Consider the following 20,578-nt stretch of genomic DNA (forward strand, 5'->3'; position numbering starts at 1 on the left):
CAGGATCCTGTCCTTCGCTGGATAGAAGGTGCATTTCCTTGCTTGTCCCAGTGCCAGAGCAGCCATACTGGTGACATTGTATTTTATCTTTCTTCTCCCCCAGGCAGTTGCAAATAACGTTCAAAAAATTTGTCTTAAGGCCCTCAGGTGCAGGGTTTTGACCTTGAGTTAATTTGTAACCAATTAACTCAAGATGGTTAATAACACATTTGTAAAGGTTACTTTGAGCACAGTCCTCCCCCTAACTTTTGTTCCAGGCAAGGAACATTTGTGTCTCTGTAGGGCAGAGTGCACGCATTTATATTCTGCTATTAATGTGCAGGGAGTGACCAGCTTTGCAAGTTAATTGGCTATCAATTAACTGCAGGTTAGAAAAAGACCAAGCAGAAAAAAAAGCCTTTGCTGTATGGTGTGGCCTTTCACTGGCTGACTTCTGCATTTCATAGAGGCTCTTTCGGTAGAGACAAAATAACATGGGTTATGTTGGAGACTCGGTGCTGCAGGATACCACATGATCCTGATGAGCCCAACACTCTCCACCAGAAGTCAGAGCCTTGTGCTGCTTTACCAGTGCTGCCTGGCTCCAAGACTGCTTTTTAATATTAAGCTTATACCACACGATGACAAACCTAGTGAACAGACAGAAACTGTGAATTTTTCTACCAGCTGGAAATTCAGGTTTAGTGAATTAACCCTGTGATGACAGAAGCACAAGAGAGCAGAGGAGAGCCCGTGACATTAGACTTGCGAGAGGGAGCCAGGGAGCTGATTTCAGCTCTTCTCCTTAGGAGAGAGTCCAAGATGCAGGTTACAGCATGCGTAGATGCTGGCGCTGAATCAGTCATCTCCGTCCTACAGTCAGCCGCAGAGCTCTGCTCCTGCTTCAGGGGACTGAGGCAGCTCAGCCCAAATCCACTCCTTTTGATCGGAACTAGCTCGAAGTTTCTTCACAGCGGGGAGAACTTCAGTCAGCCTCAAAGAGACAGCCACTGGGGTTACCGTAACTGTCTGTCACTCGGCACAGAGGCCCGGGAGGAGCCCCACTGGCTCGGTAGCCGAGGCAGAGCACCTCAGCTCTCCCTCCTGTGCCACTACAACATGAACCCAGAAAAGCTTTGGATGGGAACAGGCACATCAGCTCAAGCCTTCACCTCTGTGGTTTCCTTCCTTTAGTTACCTCCCACTCTTCACTTATAGTTCATCCCAGGACTGAGTGCGGTCCCCACCCCGGCAGAGCCAGCTCCTCGTTCCAGAAAGGCTGCAGGAGAGGCAGGAACAGCCAAACTATGAGACGCTACCAGAGCATGGCCTCAGTCCCAGCGTAAGGTCTAGATCAGGCCCAGAACCAGCTTTGGGAGCAAACTGGGGAACAGCTGTAATGATCCTGTAGTGACTGTGTCACCTGTGAAGCCCCGGGCAGGCTCAGAGCGCTCCTTGCTGTCACCAGCAGTTAGCTCCCCAGCAGAAAGGCCTGCCTGCTGAGGACCACATGTCATCTCCAGGGTTCAACTATTAAATTCAACACTGTTTTTGTGCAGAAAACTGTTCATGTGTCTCTAAACTTCTATTTCCAAGGCATTAGCTGGATCAATATATAACAATGATCTTTAACCTTAACCTCTTTGCTGGTCTGTCTATAATTTGCTTTCTATTACACTCACTTTGGCTCCTGCTGGGTGGATTGAGGTACGCAAACTGTGGTAGTGTCTGGGTAATGGAGCCACTAACACATCTCAGGCTGTGGTTTCACTCCATGAAGAATTCAACTCAATGCCAGGTCAGATAATTCCCCCCGGCACTCAGCTTTCTTGCCTGTTCAGCCCTCATTCACCCCCCCATGCCGTGCTGCACACACGGCCCCAGCCATCGCAGACCAGCCGGTGACATAGTTCTCTTGTTTTTATGTTCATTTTTTGTTTATGTCAGTTCAGTTGCCTGATGCAGCTCACGGACCAGCCCGTGTATCTACTGTGGGGTGGAGATCGGCAGCAGGCAAGGCAGGACTACTAGCTGCTGAACGTTGGGTGCCATGAAAGTGTCACCTCCAGACCTCACCACTATTTGTCTGCAAGGTGGCACAACTGAGACCAAGAGATAAAGACCCACAGCCTTTCCAGCATCTGGCTTCTCTCTTAAAACTCTTAGCACGAGTGAGTCCAGCTGTTGCCAGCTGAGGAAGATAAGATCAGCTCCATAAATACACTCCAGGGCAGGCCCCAGGGTGGCAGAGGAACTCCTATAGTTACAGGACAGACTTTGCACAAAAAACCCAAATAGACTAGAAAATGAGAAGGAGCTTGTGGAACAGCTACCTGACCAAAGTAGCAGAGATTAAGAAATACATATAATTAAAAAATTAATTTTGGTAGACTCATAAAATGGTGTTCTCAGGGTGCAGTCGGCTGGAATGTCCTTTCTAGTCCTACATTAATCATATTTTGTACTACTCCCCTGGGACAGATGGTCCCTAGAACAGGTGGTTTAGTTATTATTTTTTATTGTGCTAGAATAATGTCGTCTTGAAAACTCTAGGCTCTGAGCCAAGAAGAAGTCACAAAGGTCTGGACACATCCCACCTAGCTTAATGCTTGTAACTGAAGCACCTAAGTGAGAAACCTGGTAAAAATAAGGAGCACCAAATCACTGTACAACCCAGGGACAGAGGGTGGCTCGCTCTGTCTAGACTGAAATCCCTCCGGAAGGACCGACCTCCCTCTACTGTCTATGGACAGAGCTCAGACACCAAATGTAAACAGGGCTCCTAATTTAAACACTTCAGTTAAGGATCTAATACTCTGCAGGATGCATCTAGATCAAAATAGCCTTCATCCTAAGGTGGAGTGTCCATGTGGTGGTTTCTTTGTGCCCGGTTTTCCTCCAGCACTCATGGTTACAGGTTAGCTTCAAAGCAGCTGTGATGTAGAGCACATTTAATTTACTCCAGCTCTTGGTCTGCTGGTGTTTAAAGCTGTTCCCACTTGCCATGTTAATGTCTTCAGAAGTTTTTCAAAGGTGAATGTGCTCAATCTGTTGCTGCAACCTAATTTACATATGTTTTGCATATCATAAGTATTTTGCTTTGGGTGTTTTAACCCACCCCCTCATTACTGGAACTAATTGTGAGTTGACTGTATCAAGCATTTTATGCAGAGATGCCTACCCATGAAAATGGCAGGTTATAAGACACCTACCCATGAAAATGGCAGGTTGTAGTGCATGGAGAGCGTTTAGAGAAAGGGTCAGCACGAGGCTTTGGAAAATTGTGAGCGTTCAAAGGTTTGCAGGGAACTCATAGAGGTTGTGTAGTTCTTTTCTAGTTCTTACTCAAGGCAGGATTGACTGTACCGAATCATTATGTGTTTGTCTCGTCTATGCTTATGCCTCTGATGGCGGAGACTCTAACCATCTCCCCAGGCAATCTACTCCAGTGCTTACTGGTAAAATTATTTAATGCTTTCCTAACGTTTAACCTAATATTTCTAGCTGCAACTTTTTGTCCTGTTCACTGGCCACATAGTACAGCTTGTTCCTGTCCTCTCTGCAGCAGCTCCCTATATGTTTGCAGACTGTTATTATCTCTGCCCTTCTCTTTTTATTATGTTAAAGAATCTCATTCCATTTTTTTACTGTAGGCTGGTTTGTAGGGTCCTGGTAATTCATGCAGTTCTCTTCTGGATCCTCAGCCAGTCCACAGCTTTCATGAGGGTAGAGCCCAGTACCACACCTAGGCCTCTAGCTCGGCCCTATTTGGTGCTGATGCAGCAGAAGGACAGACAGATTTCTCTTTGCCTTGTTCTCCTGTTGGTGCCTCCCAGGAGGGTTTTTGCCTTTGCTACAACAGCATCGCATTCCTCGTTTATGTTCCCCTAGGGATGCACTAAACCATTCAGATCCATTTGTGCAGAACTGCTGCCTGACAAGTTTTATCTAGCACATATTTATGCAGTTGATGTTCCAGTCTAAGGATAAATAATACCTAGGACAACTTCTTATTGAATGTCATCCTGATTTTTTTAAGTTAATTTACCCAATTTTCAAAAACATCCTTCTAGAGTGCCTGTATTCCCTGAAAATAGCAGAAATGCTCTTCTGCTTCTGACTGTGGGTCACTCCAGCCCGGTATCCTGCCTCCAAAAGTGGCCACACACTGGGGGGTGTGAGAAAAGGGTAAGTGTGTGTGACGCTTTCCATAGGTGCCTTCCCAGCCCCTGGCTGCTTGAGTCTCTCCTGAGCCTTCGTGATCTGTGTCTACACCTTTGGCAAGAAGCTTCAGAGGTGTATTACCTGTTGTATGCAGAACCATCTCCTTTTGTTTCTCAGCTTGCACAAGCGTCTTCTCTGCTCTGTCACCTGGTTATGTGACAAATGCTAAATATGGTGCCTGCACAGACCCACGTGGAAACACAGTCAATGCATCCTTTCATTTTGATCGTTATTCGTTGAAAACTGTATCTTAAGTATGAGTCTAATCATGTTTTCACCCCTCTACCTTGGTTTGTTCTACATTTTCTATAGCTTGCTTATGACATCTGGGAAGGCATTTCAGAAATTAATTCTGGGAAAATGTTCTCGTTCAGGGTTTTGCAGCACCAAAGGCAAGCTATACGCAAGGGACATGATCCCCAGGGGTCAAATAATAGAGCAAAATGTCCATATCAGGGTATGGGTTTTCTTCAGTTCATTGCATGGCCAAATTCACTGTTAGTGTAAAATGCTTTGAAGTCAATGGGGTTACATCAGCAGAGAATCTAGAAATAGAAGTGAGAAATGGTATTTCATGAGTAATTTCCAAAGTGCTTGGGCTATAACTTTAAAAAGAAATAATGATCAAATTAACTTATGATGCAGAAGTTGAAATGATGCTGCTACTTTTTTTTCCTTGTACTATGTTCCAAATTAGTTAATGTCCCATAAAAGAAAGCCATTAATGGAATCACAAAAGCTCCTGAAACCTGAACTGGACATTCCTGCCAAAGTCCCTGGCAATAATTAGCTTGTTACAACTCCAAATTGGTAGAAGAATCTTGAGATATTATGAAAAGGAGCTTAAGTCTATGGACCTCCAATCGCTTCAGATAGCATCAGTTCAAACTTTTTGTTTGAACACGCACATAAAATGTCAAAAGAAAAAAGAAAAAAACAGGTTTTGTGGCACGTGAACTGTCACAGAGCTAAGTTTGGAGTCCCGGCTTTGCTCAGAGGAGAGCTTCCCTGCCAACCACTGGTTCATAAAAATGTTGGCTCTATATTAGCTTAACAGAACAAATGATTTAAAAATGGAAGTATTGGCCAATTGATTATAGTACCCAGAATGCACAGTCACATTTTGCTGCCAGTGAGCCCTCAACAGGGTAACATTTAAGCTGATAGTAATTTAAATTGTATTTCAAACTTAGACAGCTTCTTCCTCTAATTCCCTGAATGACTGATCATACTGGGCTCTGGGCAGTCAGTGAATTTGCAGCTGTGCATTGGCTTTCCTGGACTTTCTATGTCTATAAAGCCATGGTTGCATGCTCACAACATGCAGCAACATATTTCTGCTCTTTCCTCATCTGTGCCTCCTCTACTTGCTTGGTCTCTCCCTAAGCTTTAGTGCACCAGGTCCCCAGTTGTATCTTTGGTTGAAAGTTAGGTCCGTTCCCAGGCTTGGGTTACAGCACAGCCCCTGTGCTGTAACCCAAATGCTTGTACAAATGTAACGCAAATGCTTGTACAACAAGCATTTACCCCTGGTGTAACTGAAGGTGCATGGGGCTTGACAAGTGGTTTCCCTCTTACCTCTTTTTGGGTCCTGACTCTGGCTATCTGGTGTGATTTTTGAGCAGCTGCCATAATCTGGGATACCTCATCACTGATGTGATATCCACACACTTTGCATGGGGCTTCATGACACCTCTGAAGTGGCCCATACACCACCTCTTCCCTAAAACCGTGGCTTGACGGAACTCTGAGATTTTCTTGGACTACAGCTGCTGGAATTTTGTCCAATATCCGCCACTGAGAGGTGGACCCTTAACTTTTTGGCCTTACTAGTAAGATAAGACTGAAAGCAAATACTATTAGCTTGATTCAAATGTGGAAATGGAGAAGCTTTTTCCTTGCGACAGACTGTCAGCCACCTTCTGCATGCTGAGGGTATCATCCTTTAGATGGGTACCCATCATGGGCTGTATGGCAACCAAAACGATACGCTAGACATCCTATGTGAATGGTCCCGGTGAACCAGAAGATGAAGCAGGGATACTGGTTGCAACAACGCTCATTAAACAGAAACAAACCAAATATTTCCTTCAAGGAATGACCCCCACCTGCTCCCCAGGTCCTTGAGCTTTACAAGAGAGTCCTCAAATCTTCCTCACCTGCACAGGGCTCACAGCAGCTATAGATGCACCAGCTGCTGTGGGAAGTTCTGCTTTTCCAGCCGACTTGCTGTTAAGGATTTGAAGTCTGGGAGGCTGTTTTCAACAAATTATCCATTATAAAGCAATATCAGAGGGTCGGGGGGAGGGGTATAAACAAACGAATAATTGAAAAGCTGCTTGTGGCCTGGAGCAGCCATTTTTAATTGTTTGTTCAGCTCCGGTTGGTTTAGTGGTTTACTTAGTGGCTGTGGCTGAAACAAAATAAATAAGCTAAGGTAGAGAAAACAGAGGAGACTGTGAGCTGCTGGAGAGGAACCATTCCCTGTATCTCAGAACAGCCAGTGGTCTAATTTTAAGGGAGTTCTTTTTCATTTCCACAGTGCCCACAGGCCCTAAGATCAGGGCTGTTTGTTCTAGGAAGGGATGCACTTGTAGCTGCCACCAAACCACCTTTTTTCTGATGCTGCTCTTTGCGGCAAGAGAGCAGCTCCGAGGCCAGCGTGGTTTCAGGATGAATGATGTGGATGTTGGCAGTGCAGCTGGTCTTCCTTTCCTTCCACCCCTGCCTGCATGCTCTTCTACAGCCCATGCCCTCAATGTTCACTTACAGGACTGGTTTGGAGTAGGGATGGATGGATGTCTAGTGCCTAGTGTATGTCTAGTGTGTCTTTACCGTAGCAGTAAAGTGGCATTAGAGGAATGTAATGTTTTCCCACGGGGTCTGTCCAAAGCTTCATCGCTGGCAGTAGTGATACAGCAGGAAACATCTGGAAACAATCATAAAATAACTGTCTTCATAAAGAGGAACTAGATGGGCTCGAGATGCCTTTCTCTCCTGAGACCTCATCTTCCAAGGAAACAGGTCTGCTGCTCTGTGGGGGCATGACTGTATAAAATAAGGATGATCCTAACCTCACATAGAGCAGCTTCTACTCTTTCAACCCCCCCAATATACAAAATTCCTCATGAAATGTTTGCTTGGAATATTCCCAAAGTTCAGGTTGATTCTGAATTTTCCTCGCAACACATTAAGGAAACTGCTTTTTCTTAATTAGTTCAGCATCCTCTCTCTCCAAGCACACCATTTTTCACAGGTACATTTATTTCAGGCTGGTCATGGTGAAGTTCAACTTCCTGTAACCCTGAGATCCTGCCGGCTGAGTGCACACGGCAGCAGCTCTGTGCTGATTCATGATCACTTGTTGCGCCAGGGCAATATGATCCAGAAGGTGAGCCCTTCAGATAAAGATGCAGTATACCTGAAGTATATCTGCTTCAGCTAGAACAGGAGCAGGGTGGGGGCAGGCAGAGAACAGAGACATCATGGAAACGGAGAGACCAAATCCAAAGAATATTTTGTTGAGCAATGCTGAGCGAAAGAACAGAGAACGCAGCAAAAAGGAAGAAGCTGTGACAAGTTTCACCAGAAGCAGTGTGTTAAATATAGCCCTTGGATTTTCTCATTATTAGAATTGGTAGCTGAGCTAAAGACAATCAAATCTCATGCTTCGATCCATAAACTGCTGCAGGCACCTGCAATGAACCCCTTCTCCCTCTTATGTGGCACCATATAATTAATCAGAAATGTTAGTAACAAGAAAGCAATTTCCAGTAGTTAAGTTCAGGAGACCTGGCTTCTGTTCCTAGTCCATCACTGATCCTGTCCAGCCACAGGCAAGTCTTTCCCCTGCTGTATGCCTGAATTTCCCACTCTCATGAAAGGAGACAGGACTACCCACTTGGCTTGAAAAAAGCATCAGGAGCTGAGGGTTGGCAAGAGCCAGTGCTCATTAGTAAGGGATTATAAAGGGTTAGGATTTGCTTCCTGGGAAGCCTGTCAAACATCGCTGGGCCTTGGAGCAATGGCGGAGCCTGGCATTATGAGATCTGAATTCCCCTTCTTGTGTGGAAGGAAGTATTCACCTGGAGCAGCTGCTTCTCTACAGCTCTGCCCTAATCTTTGTGCCCGTAATCAAATCCATTCAAACAAATTAGTTCTAAATTGAAAAAAGGGAGGTAAACCCACGCTGAATAAATTGTATCAGTTTAGTGAAGGGATAATTGCGTTCTTCATCTGTCAGAAAAAGCTGACACGGTGATTTACACTCGCTAACTCCAGTTTCACCCCGTAATGGGTGCAGTGATGTACAGTTCACCACACTTGGCTTCTCGGTGGCTCTTCCTCTAGCTGGCTGGCTGTTCCTCCCCCGAGTTATGAATTGTGCCTGATGTGATTCTATCATTAGTCCAGAACACAGGCTGGAGACAGCAATTTGCTTCTCATTAGGAGTGAAACTTCAAATTGTTTCCCACTGTTTGCCCTAAGAGATGTCAGGTGACATTACTGTATTTCTAAAGGAAATTAATACAATCAGCAGAGCCTGGAAGGCTCAAAGCAAGGGTATTGGTAGGGGAGGGCTTTTCTTCAGCTCACTGGTTTGAAGGTGACTTGCTGTGATAAATGGCTGTTAGTTATTTCTATCTGATGCCTGCTCTGGGGAGCCAGCTGGAGAGAGCAGTGGCCCTATCGTAGTTCCTGATGAGCTGAATCAAAGCAGCAGCCCCCACACTGGGCCTTGTTAAGAGGCACAGCAGAGAGAACAAGGAATGATTAACCCTGGAGAGCAAACTCCTCTTCCGTGTCTGCCAGCTCCCACGTGCCCTGGCAGTGCTTGGACAGGTTTCTAGAGGAGCCACTGGCCACCGACGCTGTGCCGGGAGCTGCGCTCTCCCAACGAGTGCCTGCCAGCGCAGGGCGCTGAGCGCTGAGTGCACGGGATGCTACTGAACAGGCATTCGGCAGCGGAGATCCAGGGCTCTCTGGAGTCAATGGGAATCCTTCATTAGTAAGCTGAGCACCAGAAAAAGCTGAGAATCCTTTAGTCCGTGTGCTTAACGGGAGTTTGGTTGCAGGGTTCCCGATTGCCCTCCTGCAGAAATGAATGAGGAAACGGGCAGGGAGAGGAATTCATAGGCTGACAGAAAGGTATGCGGAAGGAAATTGAGTTCTGTAGAATCTTTCTCAATAGGTGGGTGAATTCATTACAGAAAAGCTTCTGAGAGCAATTGTAAGTGGCTAATAGAGTTTGAATGAAACTGATAGCCCTGCTATGGAGTGCGTGGGAATAACAGTCTCATTATGTTTCACAGGGCATCCCTTATATTCAAAGGGTGATGCACTGAGTACAGCGGGGTGGAGGAGTCACTGATTGAAGTGAGACAAGAAAGACTAACAGGAGAAACTTTGCGCAGTATAATTGCAAGGAAAATAACTTCACTGGGAGAGCAATTACACTGTGTGTTAGTCTAACAGAGAAAACGCAGGGACTGTATTGCTCCACATTGGACTTGGAGCTCTGGAGAACAAGCCTTGTGAAACAATCCTGCAGCAGTTGGTGCAAAGGCTGTCTTTCCTGCCATTCCTACAGAGGAGGCGGCAGAGAAAGCCCTTTTGGCCAACAGCCTAGTGAGATGCTGCCCTGATCAGCAGCACATTAATTGAGTTAATTTACAAAACGCATTCCATCGTTGCAGTGCCCAGGCATGGAATCCATCATAGTAATTATGACAGGGTGTCAGGGGTGGGTGCAGTTGAATGCTGGCCGTGCTCAGGGTCAGTAGGGGCTAGTTCACCACGTGGCAGACTTAATGATAATGTCATCAAGGCAAGCAGACTTCTGGTCTTCTGGGGGCCCCTTGTCTTTGGAGCAGCCTCCGTTCACCAGAGTGATTGTGGACCCCTAGGAGGTACGGTGTACTGAGAGCTTTAAGTGCACCAGGAGGGTGAGAATAGGGGCACGAGCTTCCTAAATCGGGTCTTCCCAGCCTGTTTCTGCTCTTCTACACCTTCTGCAGCACCAAGACTGGGGTTTGCCTTTGTCACAAGGACATTTCCCCCCACTTGGGAAGCAAAGGCTCCCAGGGACAATGGGGCAGTTTGAAGTCCTCTGTCTCTCTTAGCTGAGAGCTTTCCCCCAAGACTTTCCTGACTTTGATTATTTCCCCTATCGCTGTTCCTGTGGTCAGTTCTCCATTTTAGATCTGTACCCCTTTGGCTGGAGTTCAGACAGCACCAGGCATGTGAGTAGTACCTGCCACTCTGCTGGCTCTAACCTGCTTACAAATGCCCCTTCTCAGGTGTTGTATGGCAGAGAGGGATGTGTACTGATGCACAGAAGCCGTGAAATTAGCCATCTGATATATGGGCCCCTTGAAAACTCCTGTCAGCTTCCACTTAGGGCAGTTGGTAGGCTGCTTCACGCTGGACAAGGTTAGAAAACCAAGCAGCTCTGACCAGCTTTCAGGCATCTGTCTCCAGGATTTACCGAGCCAAATACGGCAGAGCCTGGTCCATCATTGGACAGTGGGAAGTGGCAGTACCTGAGAGTACACGCGTGGCCAAGAACAGATTAGCTTTGTCTAACCTGAGCTGATCTTTGATCTGAGGTCTTTCTTCAGGTCTGATGACTTTGATAAAATCCCCTGGAGGAACAAAGCCTCTGTTAACTCCTTAGACCGCAGAGCATGAAACATTGGTCCCCCTGTTTATGTCTTCAGTGGCCATACAGCTACTGTCCCATTGCCATATGGATTTTAATAGGTACAAGCATGCTAACTAAAACCACAGGGACAACTGTAATGCGTTTTATGAGGGGTTTGATTTTTTACAGTGAGACCAGGCTTTTAGGTAGAAGTATTATCTTGTATTAGATCAAGTATAGTTGGAAAAAGCAGAGAAGCTTTCAGGCACACTTGCCATTATTCAGGTCTGGAATAGAAGCATGAGATTTGAAAGCTAAATACAAGTTGAGGATGATTGCTCAGAGTTTAATTAGAGATGTATCAGTTAGTTCATCTTTGAAAGAAAAGGTAGGTGGTACGTATGCAGTAGAGCGGATGTTAGTTGTAGGGAGAGATGTGATAGCATGCTTATCTCCTAGGAGAAAAATGGAGATAGTTAGCTTATAGCCTGTGTAGCACAGAAATGTTATGGGTGACGATTGGCTTGCTGCAAAACAGGATTTCCATTTGACCCATGTTTAGTCAGATTTCCTGCTGCTGGTAGGGGCTGGAAACTTGATTTCCCGTTCTTCAAATGCTTTGGAGAAAGGGGAAACCCAATTTCTGCACTATGCATCACTGGGTAATTCACATACTGGAGTCCTGTTTTATTTCATGGTGCTGCTTTGCAGGAAACAATTTCACCGCTGTCTCCATGCTGCCTTAAATACTGTTTTATCCATGCACAGTTTCACAACCTCGCCTCTTCGTTTATCAGCTTGCCAGTGAAGACAATACCCTTCCCACTGCCTGTGTTTCAGCAGTGCTTATTTTGGGAATATGTACCACAGAACTGAGCAGGAAATGATGGACTGCCTGTAGAAAGAGTGACATATCCTTGATTCCTCCAAAATGCTTCATAAGAATTCCCAAATGTTCTGTTCAAACTACCACACAATGATTGTTGTTAATATTCCTCAGTAAGAAAAAAACCACACTTATTTGTGTTTGCCATTTTATGAATTATGCAGGAAGTTTCTCTTTATAGGGAGAAGAGGTATTTTACACACAGATCACCAAAAATCCAGTTTTCAATTTAAAAAAAAAAAGATTCAGTCTGAACTCTTCAGCAAGACCTGCTAGGTTAGCATTCACACATGCTACTGCACTCACGACGGTTGGGTGATGTGTTTCCCTAGACTCTCACATCTGAGACAAGCACTGCTTTGGGTACATTTCCAATCCCTTTCCTTCAAATTATCAGCTCAAATCCACTGACTCCTATGAGTAATAACAAGGGAAGAACCCCATGTGCATTTGAAGCAAGCCTCTTGCATCTAAAAGAATTTTTGTTTGAATAAGGCCCAACATTTACTGGCCATTAGCTATTCGCTTCAGATTAGGCTTTCTTTCTTATTTTTTGCACAAAGCTTCTGGATCTGCTGTGAAAAATCAAAGAATTCTGATGCATTTTTTAGCACAATTTAGTATCTTGTTCTAAATTAAAAGTGACTCCTAGGTTACTGGCTTCCCTCCTGCCTGGCACATAATAAGAATAGCATGTATTTTGCTAATGTTTTCTTATTCATCATTTTGTCCCTGATTTTTAGCAAGCTGCCTCACCTTTTGTTCCCTGATTTCTCTTCCATTGCCGCTTCAGCAGATAATCTACCTCCTTGGGAGCTGAGCTCCCTGATGAATTCTTCTCTGCATTACCTCTTGATCTGTCCTGAACCCAAAATCTGATTCTGAGTTTATCCCTGGAAGGCAAAGTACAACTCCACTTCACCAGCTCTTCATCAGGGTGGGTTCTGGGGAAAATGTCTCATTATTAGTTTGCATTTTGTACTCATTCTTTTATTACCTTAAGAGCACTTTCCCCAGCTTGACATCCTTTAACATGTATTTTCAGACTATTTCTGGTATTTAACTTCATCTCTGATCTTAAAGGCTTTTTTTCTTCTTCTACATCTTTTTTTTTTTCCTCCCAAACTTGCACTAAGCTGTAGCTTGATTGTGAATCTTCTGGGTCAGACACCAGCATGCAAGTAACACATGCATCAAGTCCCCACTTAAGGAACTGAGGGGGAATGCCCGATGTCCACTACTGGGCTAACTTCCAGCTCTTTGGCATTTCAATACTATCATATGGTTCTTACCCAGCCTTATGTGGTCCTTTGGTCTTGCCTCTCCCTGTGAAATCGATTCTGCTGCCTATTCTATTGTCTCTAGTTCTGCCATATAATGAAATGCTAAAAATTAAGTGTAATCAGACAGGACTGGGTATCCTGATGTCTCTTCAAAGTATTAAGCATTTTGGGAACATCTGCCATCTTATGGTCACATCCATGTTGTATATTCCAGGCTGATGTGATCCATGGAGCCAACTAAAACATCAAGCCGAATAAAGCTGATATATCCTGACTCTCTACCCAGCCTGCTGGGCCCATGCCAGTGCTGTGCCAAGACAGCGGTGCCAGGGCTGGGTGCAGGTCAGCGAGTGTGCTGAGATGTGTGCGCTTCTCTCCTGTTTCAGTAAAAGAAGGACTGAGTTGTTTTGGTTAAGCCTCAAGGTGACAGATATATCAAGGTAAATCATTAAGATGGGGAACGTGGTGCAACTTGCTGTCAGCTCATTAATTAGTTCATCCAACCCATATGGTCATAGTATAAAAAGTACCAAGCATGCGTGCAGAAACTGAGACTCAAGAAGAATTAAGCGGGGCTAAATTACAGACCAAAAAAAAAAAGTAACTGATAGTCGGGCTTGCTTCATGTTTAAATTTCAGTCTTTTCTCTGGACCCCAGCATGTGTTTTAAACATTTATTATGGGTTGATTATGGTTTGCAATTTTCATTTGTGCTTTATTTCCCTGAGGAAAGCTCAAATGCAAGCGCGGCATGTGGTTTGCTGTAAGTTGCCTGCTGGATGGTTTTGTGTGAAGTTTTCCAGCTGGGTTCACAAACACATAAGAAGTTAAACGATTTGTTTAAGGTCACCCAATGAACCAGGGGCTTTCATGGTAATAAAACACAGTGGTCCTTGACTGGAAGAATATCATTTCAGTCCTACAAGGCAAAATTTGCAACACTTTCGGTTACCTGTCTGTCTGCTCAGAACCGAAGAGATGCATTTGCTGGAGACTAAAGGTATATGATGATTAGATTATGTATTTGCACATACAGGGTCATAAATCTTGATGGATTACCCTTAAGAGATCAAGAGAAATGACCTCAGTAATGACTGCATTGTCATTAAAAAGCCACACTCATTTGGCATTGCAGTCAGTCATTCAAAATTCTCCCTCTAAATGGTTTGGTGGACAAGAAACGAAACAAAGGGTCCCTCTACTTTCAAAGGGCGAGAATAAATAGGATCAAGCATGCGTGAAGCCTATCAGTATTTCAAGCAAACACATAGAAGTGCTGCGCACATGTAGATGCCACAACCCTGCGTGCACCTCACTGAGATTGGGCCTGAAAATGTTATTGCTGGTGCCATCATGTCTCTGCATGGAAGAGACTCTATTAAGATTTGGAGTTGAAGAAATGCTTTAAGAGTTGGTAGTCCATCTGTTCCAGATGCCTGCCAATGGCAAGGGGTAGGTGGGTTAGTGTTGGAGGATCTTAATACTGAGGCTCTTTCAGTAGGATTAAGCTGTAGGACAAGCAGAGACGAAGCAGAGAGGTCTGGATTCCAGGCACCGTGCGATGGGGACCTGATGCTTATCTGGTTTGTATCACTTCTTCAGGATGTTCAGCATGGCAATATGTCCTGAGGTGAAACCCTTCATCTAGAAATATAAATCATTTGGAAATTTAACAGAGATCAGACAAAAATGAAGGCAAAGAACAAGAAGAAATGCGTAGCTCAAGTGTTTTGTTTGGTAACAATTCAGGAATTGGAATGATTAAATGTATTTGCACATTTGTGTTAAATTCATTTGACTATTTCAGTGAAAAAGAAACTTAAAAGTTGAAACTTCCCATTTCAGCCTTTTCTAAACAATATTTTGAGTGGGTGGTGTCCAAGGTCCTCCCATTCATACATGAGAAAACAAAAAGCAAGCAATGAAGCTGCAATTTGAAAGCCAAATGAAATAATTCATTGCAGACAATGCAGAATATTTCATTTGACCTGAAAGAAATTTTGGTGAAGAGCTTATCATACCAGGAAAAAAAGAAACGAAGAAAAAATAGACTTTTTTTTCCCATTTGGGGGGTTTTGGTCAGTGAACTGAAACATCAGTTATCTATGCAGCTCTAATCACAGAACTCCAGACATCTGGTTGCCTCAATCACACTGATTCGCTCTTGTTCACAGGTAACGTTACTCCCTTGTATGAAAGAGTGATCCACTTAACAGCCTAACGTGTGAGCAGATGTAGTTAAAATCTCGATGCCAAGTGGAAATAATGAGAACACTCCCAAATGCATTAGCTACTCCTCTCACTGAAGTCAAAGGGATCATTTTGACTCGTATTTGCTGTTTCATATTATTGCCCAATTACTGTAATCTCAGCTCAGCTTTTAAAGGTCATCTCTGCCTTTTCTTTCAGCTTGGAGGCCAGGGACTGAAGAGGGTTTATCCATAGGTAATCAAGCCAATGTAATGGTCACTGATTAGAAACCATCTTGGCTCTTTCCCCATTCAGGTGGTATATGCCCTGTGGAAGGCATTACTCTCAGCTCAGCAGTGCCTCAGGGTATATTTAACACAGAATAAAGGCAACCAGATCAGGCTGTAATTGTGTCAATTCAGGAAGCAGAGCAAAATTGCCTTCTTTCTTCCCCTTCCTTGGCCCAGCAAAGCCCATGCTACGTGGCAGTCCGTGTAACTCAATGGAGTGGCAGAAGGTCAGTTGTGCCCCAGTATGGCGTAAGGGGATGCCTGGGGTACTGCCCCGGCATGCACCACCGCAATTGTGGCGGATGATCCTAGGAGCTGGTGATTTGCTAGTTGAGTCTATCTTCCCTCAGTCACCATCTATGCATTGACTACGTGGAGGGTGAGATCCCTTCCTCAGCCTTCAGAAGACCTGCTGTACTTAGGCTCTCTGGGGAAGGAAGATGGTAAGAGAAAGCTTTTTCTTCTGACATCAGATCATTTTGAAGCACTTTCTGTTTGCGATAGCTTTCTGCTGTCTCGAGAAGGAGAATTAATAGAGAAACTGCAGTGAAGAAATTTGAGGAATTTTGCACTCTGGGTAGAATGAAACGCTTGGCTCAGACTGAGTGAAAAAAGATAGGGGAAAATGGGGAACAAAAGTCACAAATCTATGAAGCTGAAGAGCCAGCCTTGCAATTTTAAGGGCTTGAGTTCCTCATAGAGAGCACAGTGCATGGGGTTATCTGACTTCGCTTTTGTAGGTACAGCTGACCACATTGACTAGATCTCCAATGAGTATGTGGTGATTTTAGCAAGGTTGGCTCCAGTGGAGATGCCTGTACTGTAGACACCTACCCTTAGATGGATGACTCCTCATTTTGTCCAAGATAAAGAGTAGTCCAAGTGAATTTACCTCCACTTAACATAACACCTGCTCCCTATCAAAAGCAAAAGACATTGAATCAGTCTCTAAACTGGATTTTGTATTAATACGTTTGAGGACATCATCACTGACACATTAGTTGCTACCTGATGGCTTTTTATTTAGCAGAAACCTGTAAACAAGAAGGTCTGACATTCTCTGGTATGAGAGTCCCTGTAAACCGATGCTAGAGGGCTGCAGATGTATAAGGAGACAGCTGTGGGAAAACAAATATATCAGGAAGATTTGGGGGTCTGAGAGTTACCCTGCACTTCAGAAAAATACAGATGAGAATCCCTTTTATGGGAAAGAGTGGTTGCAAACGGCAGGGATTTTGCAAGACAAGCTGCTCCAGTAAGATGAGACAGGTACCTTAGAGGCAGTTCCTCCGGGGAAGAAGGGAATCTTCTCTCCAGCTCTGACAAGGGGGGTGAGAAGACCAAAATGAAACGGCTCGTTCCTCCTGACGAAGTCTCGACAAGATTGCAATAACAGCAGCTGAACCGCTGACTCCCAGAGTATGTCCCAGTCAGAATTACTGGGTTTAGCTTTGTCTAGCAATAATAGTGCTGCTGTCGCACCAAAGACCTGTCCTTCTGTATGACAGCTCACAGCACCTGGGAGATGGGTAACTTACTCACCATCAAGAAAATGAGTATCATGTTAATGCTGATTGACAGTTGCTATTTCTGTGCGGGAGAAGGTGATGTAAGGAACTAGGCCTTTAAGAGGTATTAGGGGCACTTGGAAGCAATCGTTTTGTCATCTGGAGACTCATTTTTTGCTATCCTGCTCAGTCAGAGCCCAGATACTAATGACTGGGACTTCCTGCACGCTCCTTAGCACTGAGCAACCGCTGAGCCTCGCAGGCATTATAGGAGGAGGGAGATTTAAGGAGGATGGGGAAAGCTGAGCAGGTTTTTGGAGGACTCTTCCTTCCTGTCATGGAAGTTATTAATGGTTTGCCAAGCAGCGGAGTTTTCTGGGTCAGGTCTAGATTTCTGGATCCATTACCAGCCACAGCAGAGAGACCTACCACAGCTTTAATTCCCTCCTGTTCACCAAATTGGCCTTCTCTCCTCTTAGCCTTGTTCCTCAAGCATCCCAAATCCACAAGAAGCTAAGATGTCTCCACTTCTGTCTATTGTATACTGCTATGGGAAGGGGAGTACCTTGGAAAGCAGGGAGGAAGAGCTAAGGTTATTTTGGAGGCTCTGTGTCATATGGAGTAGTTGAACTACCTTATAAACGGAACCTGGGTAATAGCCCAAACCGTCATTTATGACAGCTTCATCAGTATGGGGTTGGTTTGAAAGACATTACACAATGCTGAATGTGCCGCCTGTACAGAAATGATTCAACTAAAATGTTGCAGTGTGCACAGGACTATGTATTTACCTCATAAAACACCCAGCAAAGAACCGTCATAACTCACAAAACTCATGGTTTTTAGCAATAGAAAGAAAGGCTTTGCAACAAGAAAGGGATCAAGAATATAACCCAGAAATTATTGTAGAAATGTGTCTCTTTAAAGGAGTTGACAATAACATGGGTTTGATTATTTCTGAAGGGGCTTAACTGGCCTTTATATCCAGATTCCATTCAAAATGGATAATTTTCCATTTAAAAACATATTTTTCCTCCCAGTGAGTAGGAAATGAAACTAGATGACTTTGTATCCTTAAAAAATGTATTATCCAGATTATCTTTGGGGAGATTTAAAGAAAGAAACCAATCTCTTTGCAGCAGTGAAATTTCAAAGCCTGCTAATTTTACTGTGAAGCTTTAAAATAAAGAGACAATTTAATTCTTCTGATGTAGCAGTGTTGTTTGGTCCTTGCTTCATCTCAGGTGCTTCTGAAAGGCACTGGAAAATAATAATCATGTTCCCTTCTAGACACATAAATCAGACTCTCTTCAGCAACATAATTTTAGATTACAAACATAAAAGTTGAGGAAGAATTTCACATCTCTCAGTTCAGCTGTTTGCAGTGAAGGTCTCCCTCAAGTGATGTCTTAGCCACCACTACGATTGCAGCTTATTCCTCTGCCTTGTGTCTTCTGGGCCTGACTTTGGGTCAAAGCACTTCTAGGAGCAAACTGATTATAAAATACTACAGGAAGGAGGATTTCTCAGCAGGGCAAAATAAACCAACCCCTCTCTTTCTAATCTGGAATCCTTGAGGGTAATTATGAATACCAAGAAGAGATCTGCAGGTTTATGTCCTCTGCTTACAAAATAGGTCAAGTAAGGACAAGACCAGTTTCCTGCCTCTTGCCCAGTCTGAGTTGATGCAGTGCTTCTGCTGAGATGAACAGGAGTTCAGCCTTCAAGCCCAGTCATTCTCTGACTCCCACGGCAAAGGCTAATCAGCAGAGATAATCAAATTTAAAAAAAACAGAAGGCAGAAAAATTGCAACTCTTTGCATGAAATGTGTATTCCTTTCTGCTTCGTGACTAACAAATTCCTATGTTTGCATGCTTCATTTGTTATTTATATCTATATATTAATATACAGATATTTACCTCTTCTATCCTCTCAAAGAAAGTAAGACTTCCCTGGTCACTTCAGAACCCGTGGGAGCCTCCCATGCTGATTCTACTAGTGTCCTAGTGACAGGACTATGGACACCTTGTTTACTTCAGGCAGCTATCCATTACATTGAGGGAGGAAAGCCACCATTACGGAACACAGCGAATGTCCTTTGTAGAGGTGAGATGCTCAGTTAGTTTGGAGATTTTGGAGTCCAGGGGGATTATTGATTTCCATCACATCTCACACACACAAGCCTGAGTAGCAGTGTTAGTGGGGCGAATCCTGTTTCCCCTCATGCTGTACATTTAGATTAATCCTGTGAAAATAGATGGCATTTGAAGAGCCTGGGCAATTTTAAGAAGATTGGCTCCAGTGGAGATGCCTACATGCCTACAATTTTCCATCTGCTTTATAACAGTTTCTAATCAAAGCCCAGCGACTGTGAAAAACAGAGGTGATGAGGTCGGGCCCAATCCTGTGATCCTTCTCAACAACACGTGCGTGGACTTAGGTGACCTATCTGCCCATTGCAGCATCTGCCCTGTCCTCTCCATTTGGGCTCCGGGGACTGCTCCTTCCTTCGCTGGTTCTAATCATCTGTGACCTTACTGTGCTCCTGTGGTTAATGATTAGCTATAGGGGACTTCACCAGGTCAGATCAGTTCCTACCTACCTTGTGCCAGAGAGAACAGGGAGAAATCAGCTCCTCTGGACTATATGGAGGAAACAGCACTGTAGGCTGGAATACACTCAATTAAAAAAATATGTTCTTTGGTCATGGTCAAATTGGCAATGAAATCAGTAGTGGGAAATCTGGGAGGAGGTTTCGAATTGCTAGAGTCAATTGCATAGAGTCATAATGGCTGTATGGGACCATGATGCCAGATTTGAGACCAGTGGCCTTGGAGTCTCATATTTAATGGGTCCAGATGGACTTTTGCTTAGAGAAGCACCTGCCTAGTGATTCAGGGCAGTGAGAGAACTTTTCAATGTTTTATCTTTCACCTGCAATGGCAGAGTTTAGCTCAAGTCCCTATTCTTCCCAGGACAGAGCAGCGATTTGCTTTAGGGCTTTCATGTCCTAATCCTATGCTCTATTCACGGAGCTATTGGAAAAACCTTGAGAAAAAAATCATGACATCTCATAGGTCTGCTCTGCCCAGAGTTCCTCCTTCCCATGCTTAGAATTTCAGAATCGCAGCCATTTATTCAATGTGCCTCCTTTTACAGTTTATAACCAAGCACAATACCCTGCAGTCAGAGAATCACAGTTCAGTTCCAGTTGGAATTTTGCTCACACAAAGAATTTAATAAGTAATCCCAAGTAATGAAAAAACTCAGAGAGCACAACTGAAGCACAGATCAAGCAGAAGCTGTAAAAAAGCTTTAAACTGGCAGGCTGTATGCAGAGAAGAGAAAACTTAACTTTGGGACTAATGCTTTAAGTTTATAGCGATCTGCTTATAACCTTAGATCTATCTTTCATAGTCTGGGAGTGCAGATACAAAATGTCTCACTACAAGCTGTAGCTTCAGGCCATTGTTTACATTTGTTTGCCTTTGTTTCGGGTGTCTTGCAAACAGCTCATTAGCTAAAGCTGAATGTTTCCCAGGCATGGGTAGAGACTTCTAGTTTGAGCCACGGT

At 44.2% G+C, this 20,578-nt stretch overlaps 1 protein-coding gene and 1 long non-coding RNA gene across 3 annotated transcripts in view; both read left to right on the plus strand.

The window, feature by feature from the left end:
• The window catches only part of LOC142419888 (acid-sensing ion channel 2), a 523,294-nt gene that overhangs the window by 248,277 nt on the left and 254,439 nt on the right, over positions 1 to 20,578 (plus strand). The window lies entirely within an intron of this gene.
• Positions 1 to 20,578, plus strand: part of LOC142419890 (uncharacterized) — a 116,685-nt gene that overhangs the window by 95,591 nt on the left and 516 nt on the right. Inside the window, exon 4 of the long non-coding RNA XR_012778662.1 lies at positions 18,943 to 19,110. This is a non-coding gene — a long non-coding RNA (uncharacterized LOC142419890). The remainder of the gene's footprint in view (positions 1 to 18,942; positions 19,111 to 20,578) is intronic.

The sequence above is a fragment of the Mycteria americana genome, chromosome 22 (assembly GCF_035582795.1).
Source record: "Mycteria americana isolate JAX WOST 10 ecotype Jacksonville Zoo and Gardens chromosome 22, USCA_MyAme_1.0, whole genome shotgun sequence".
Classification (NCBI taxonomy): domain Eukaryota; kingdom Metazoa; phylum Chordata; class Aves; order Ciconiiformes; family Ciconiidae; genus Mycteria; species Mycteria americana.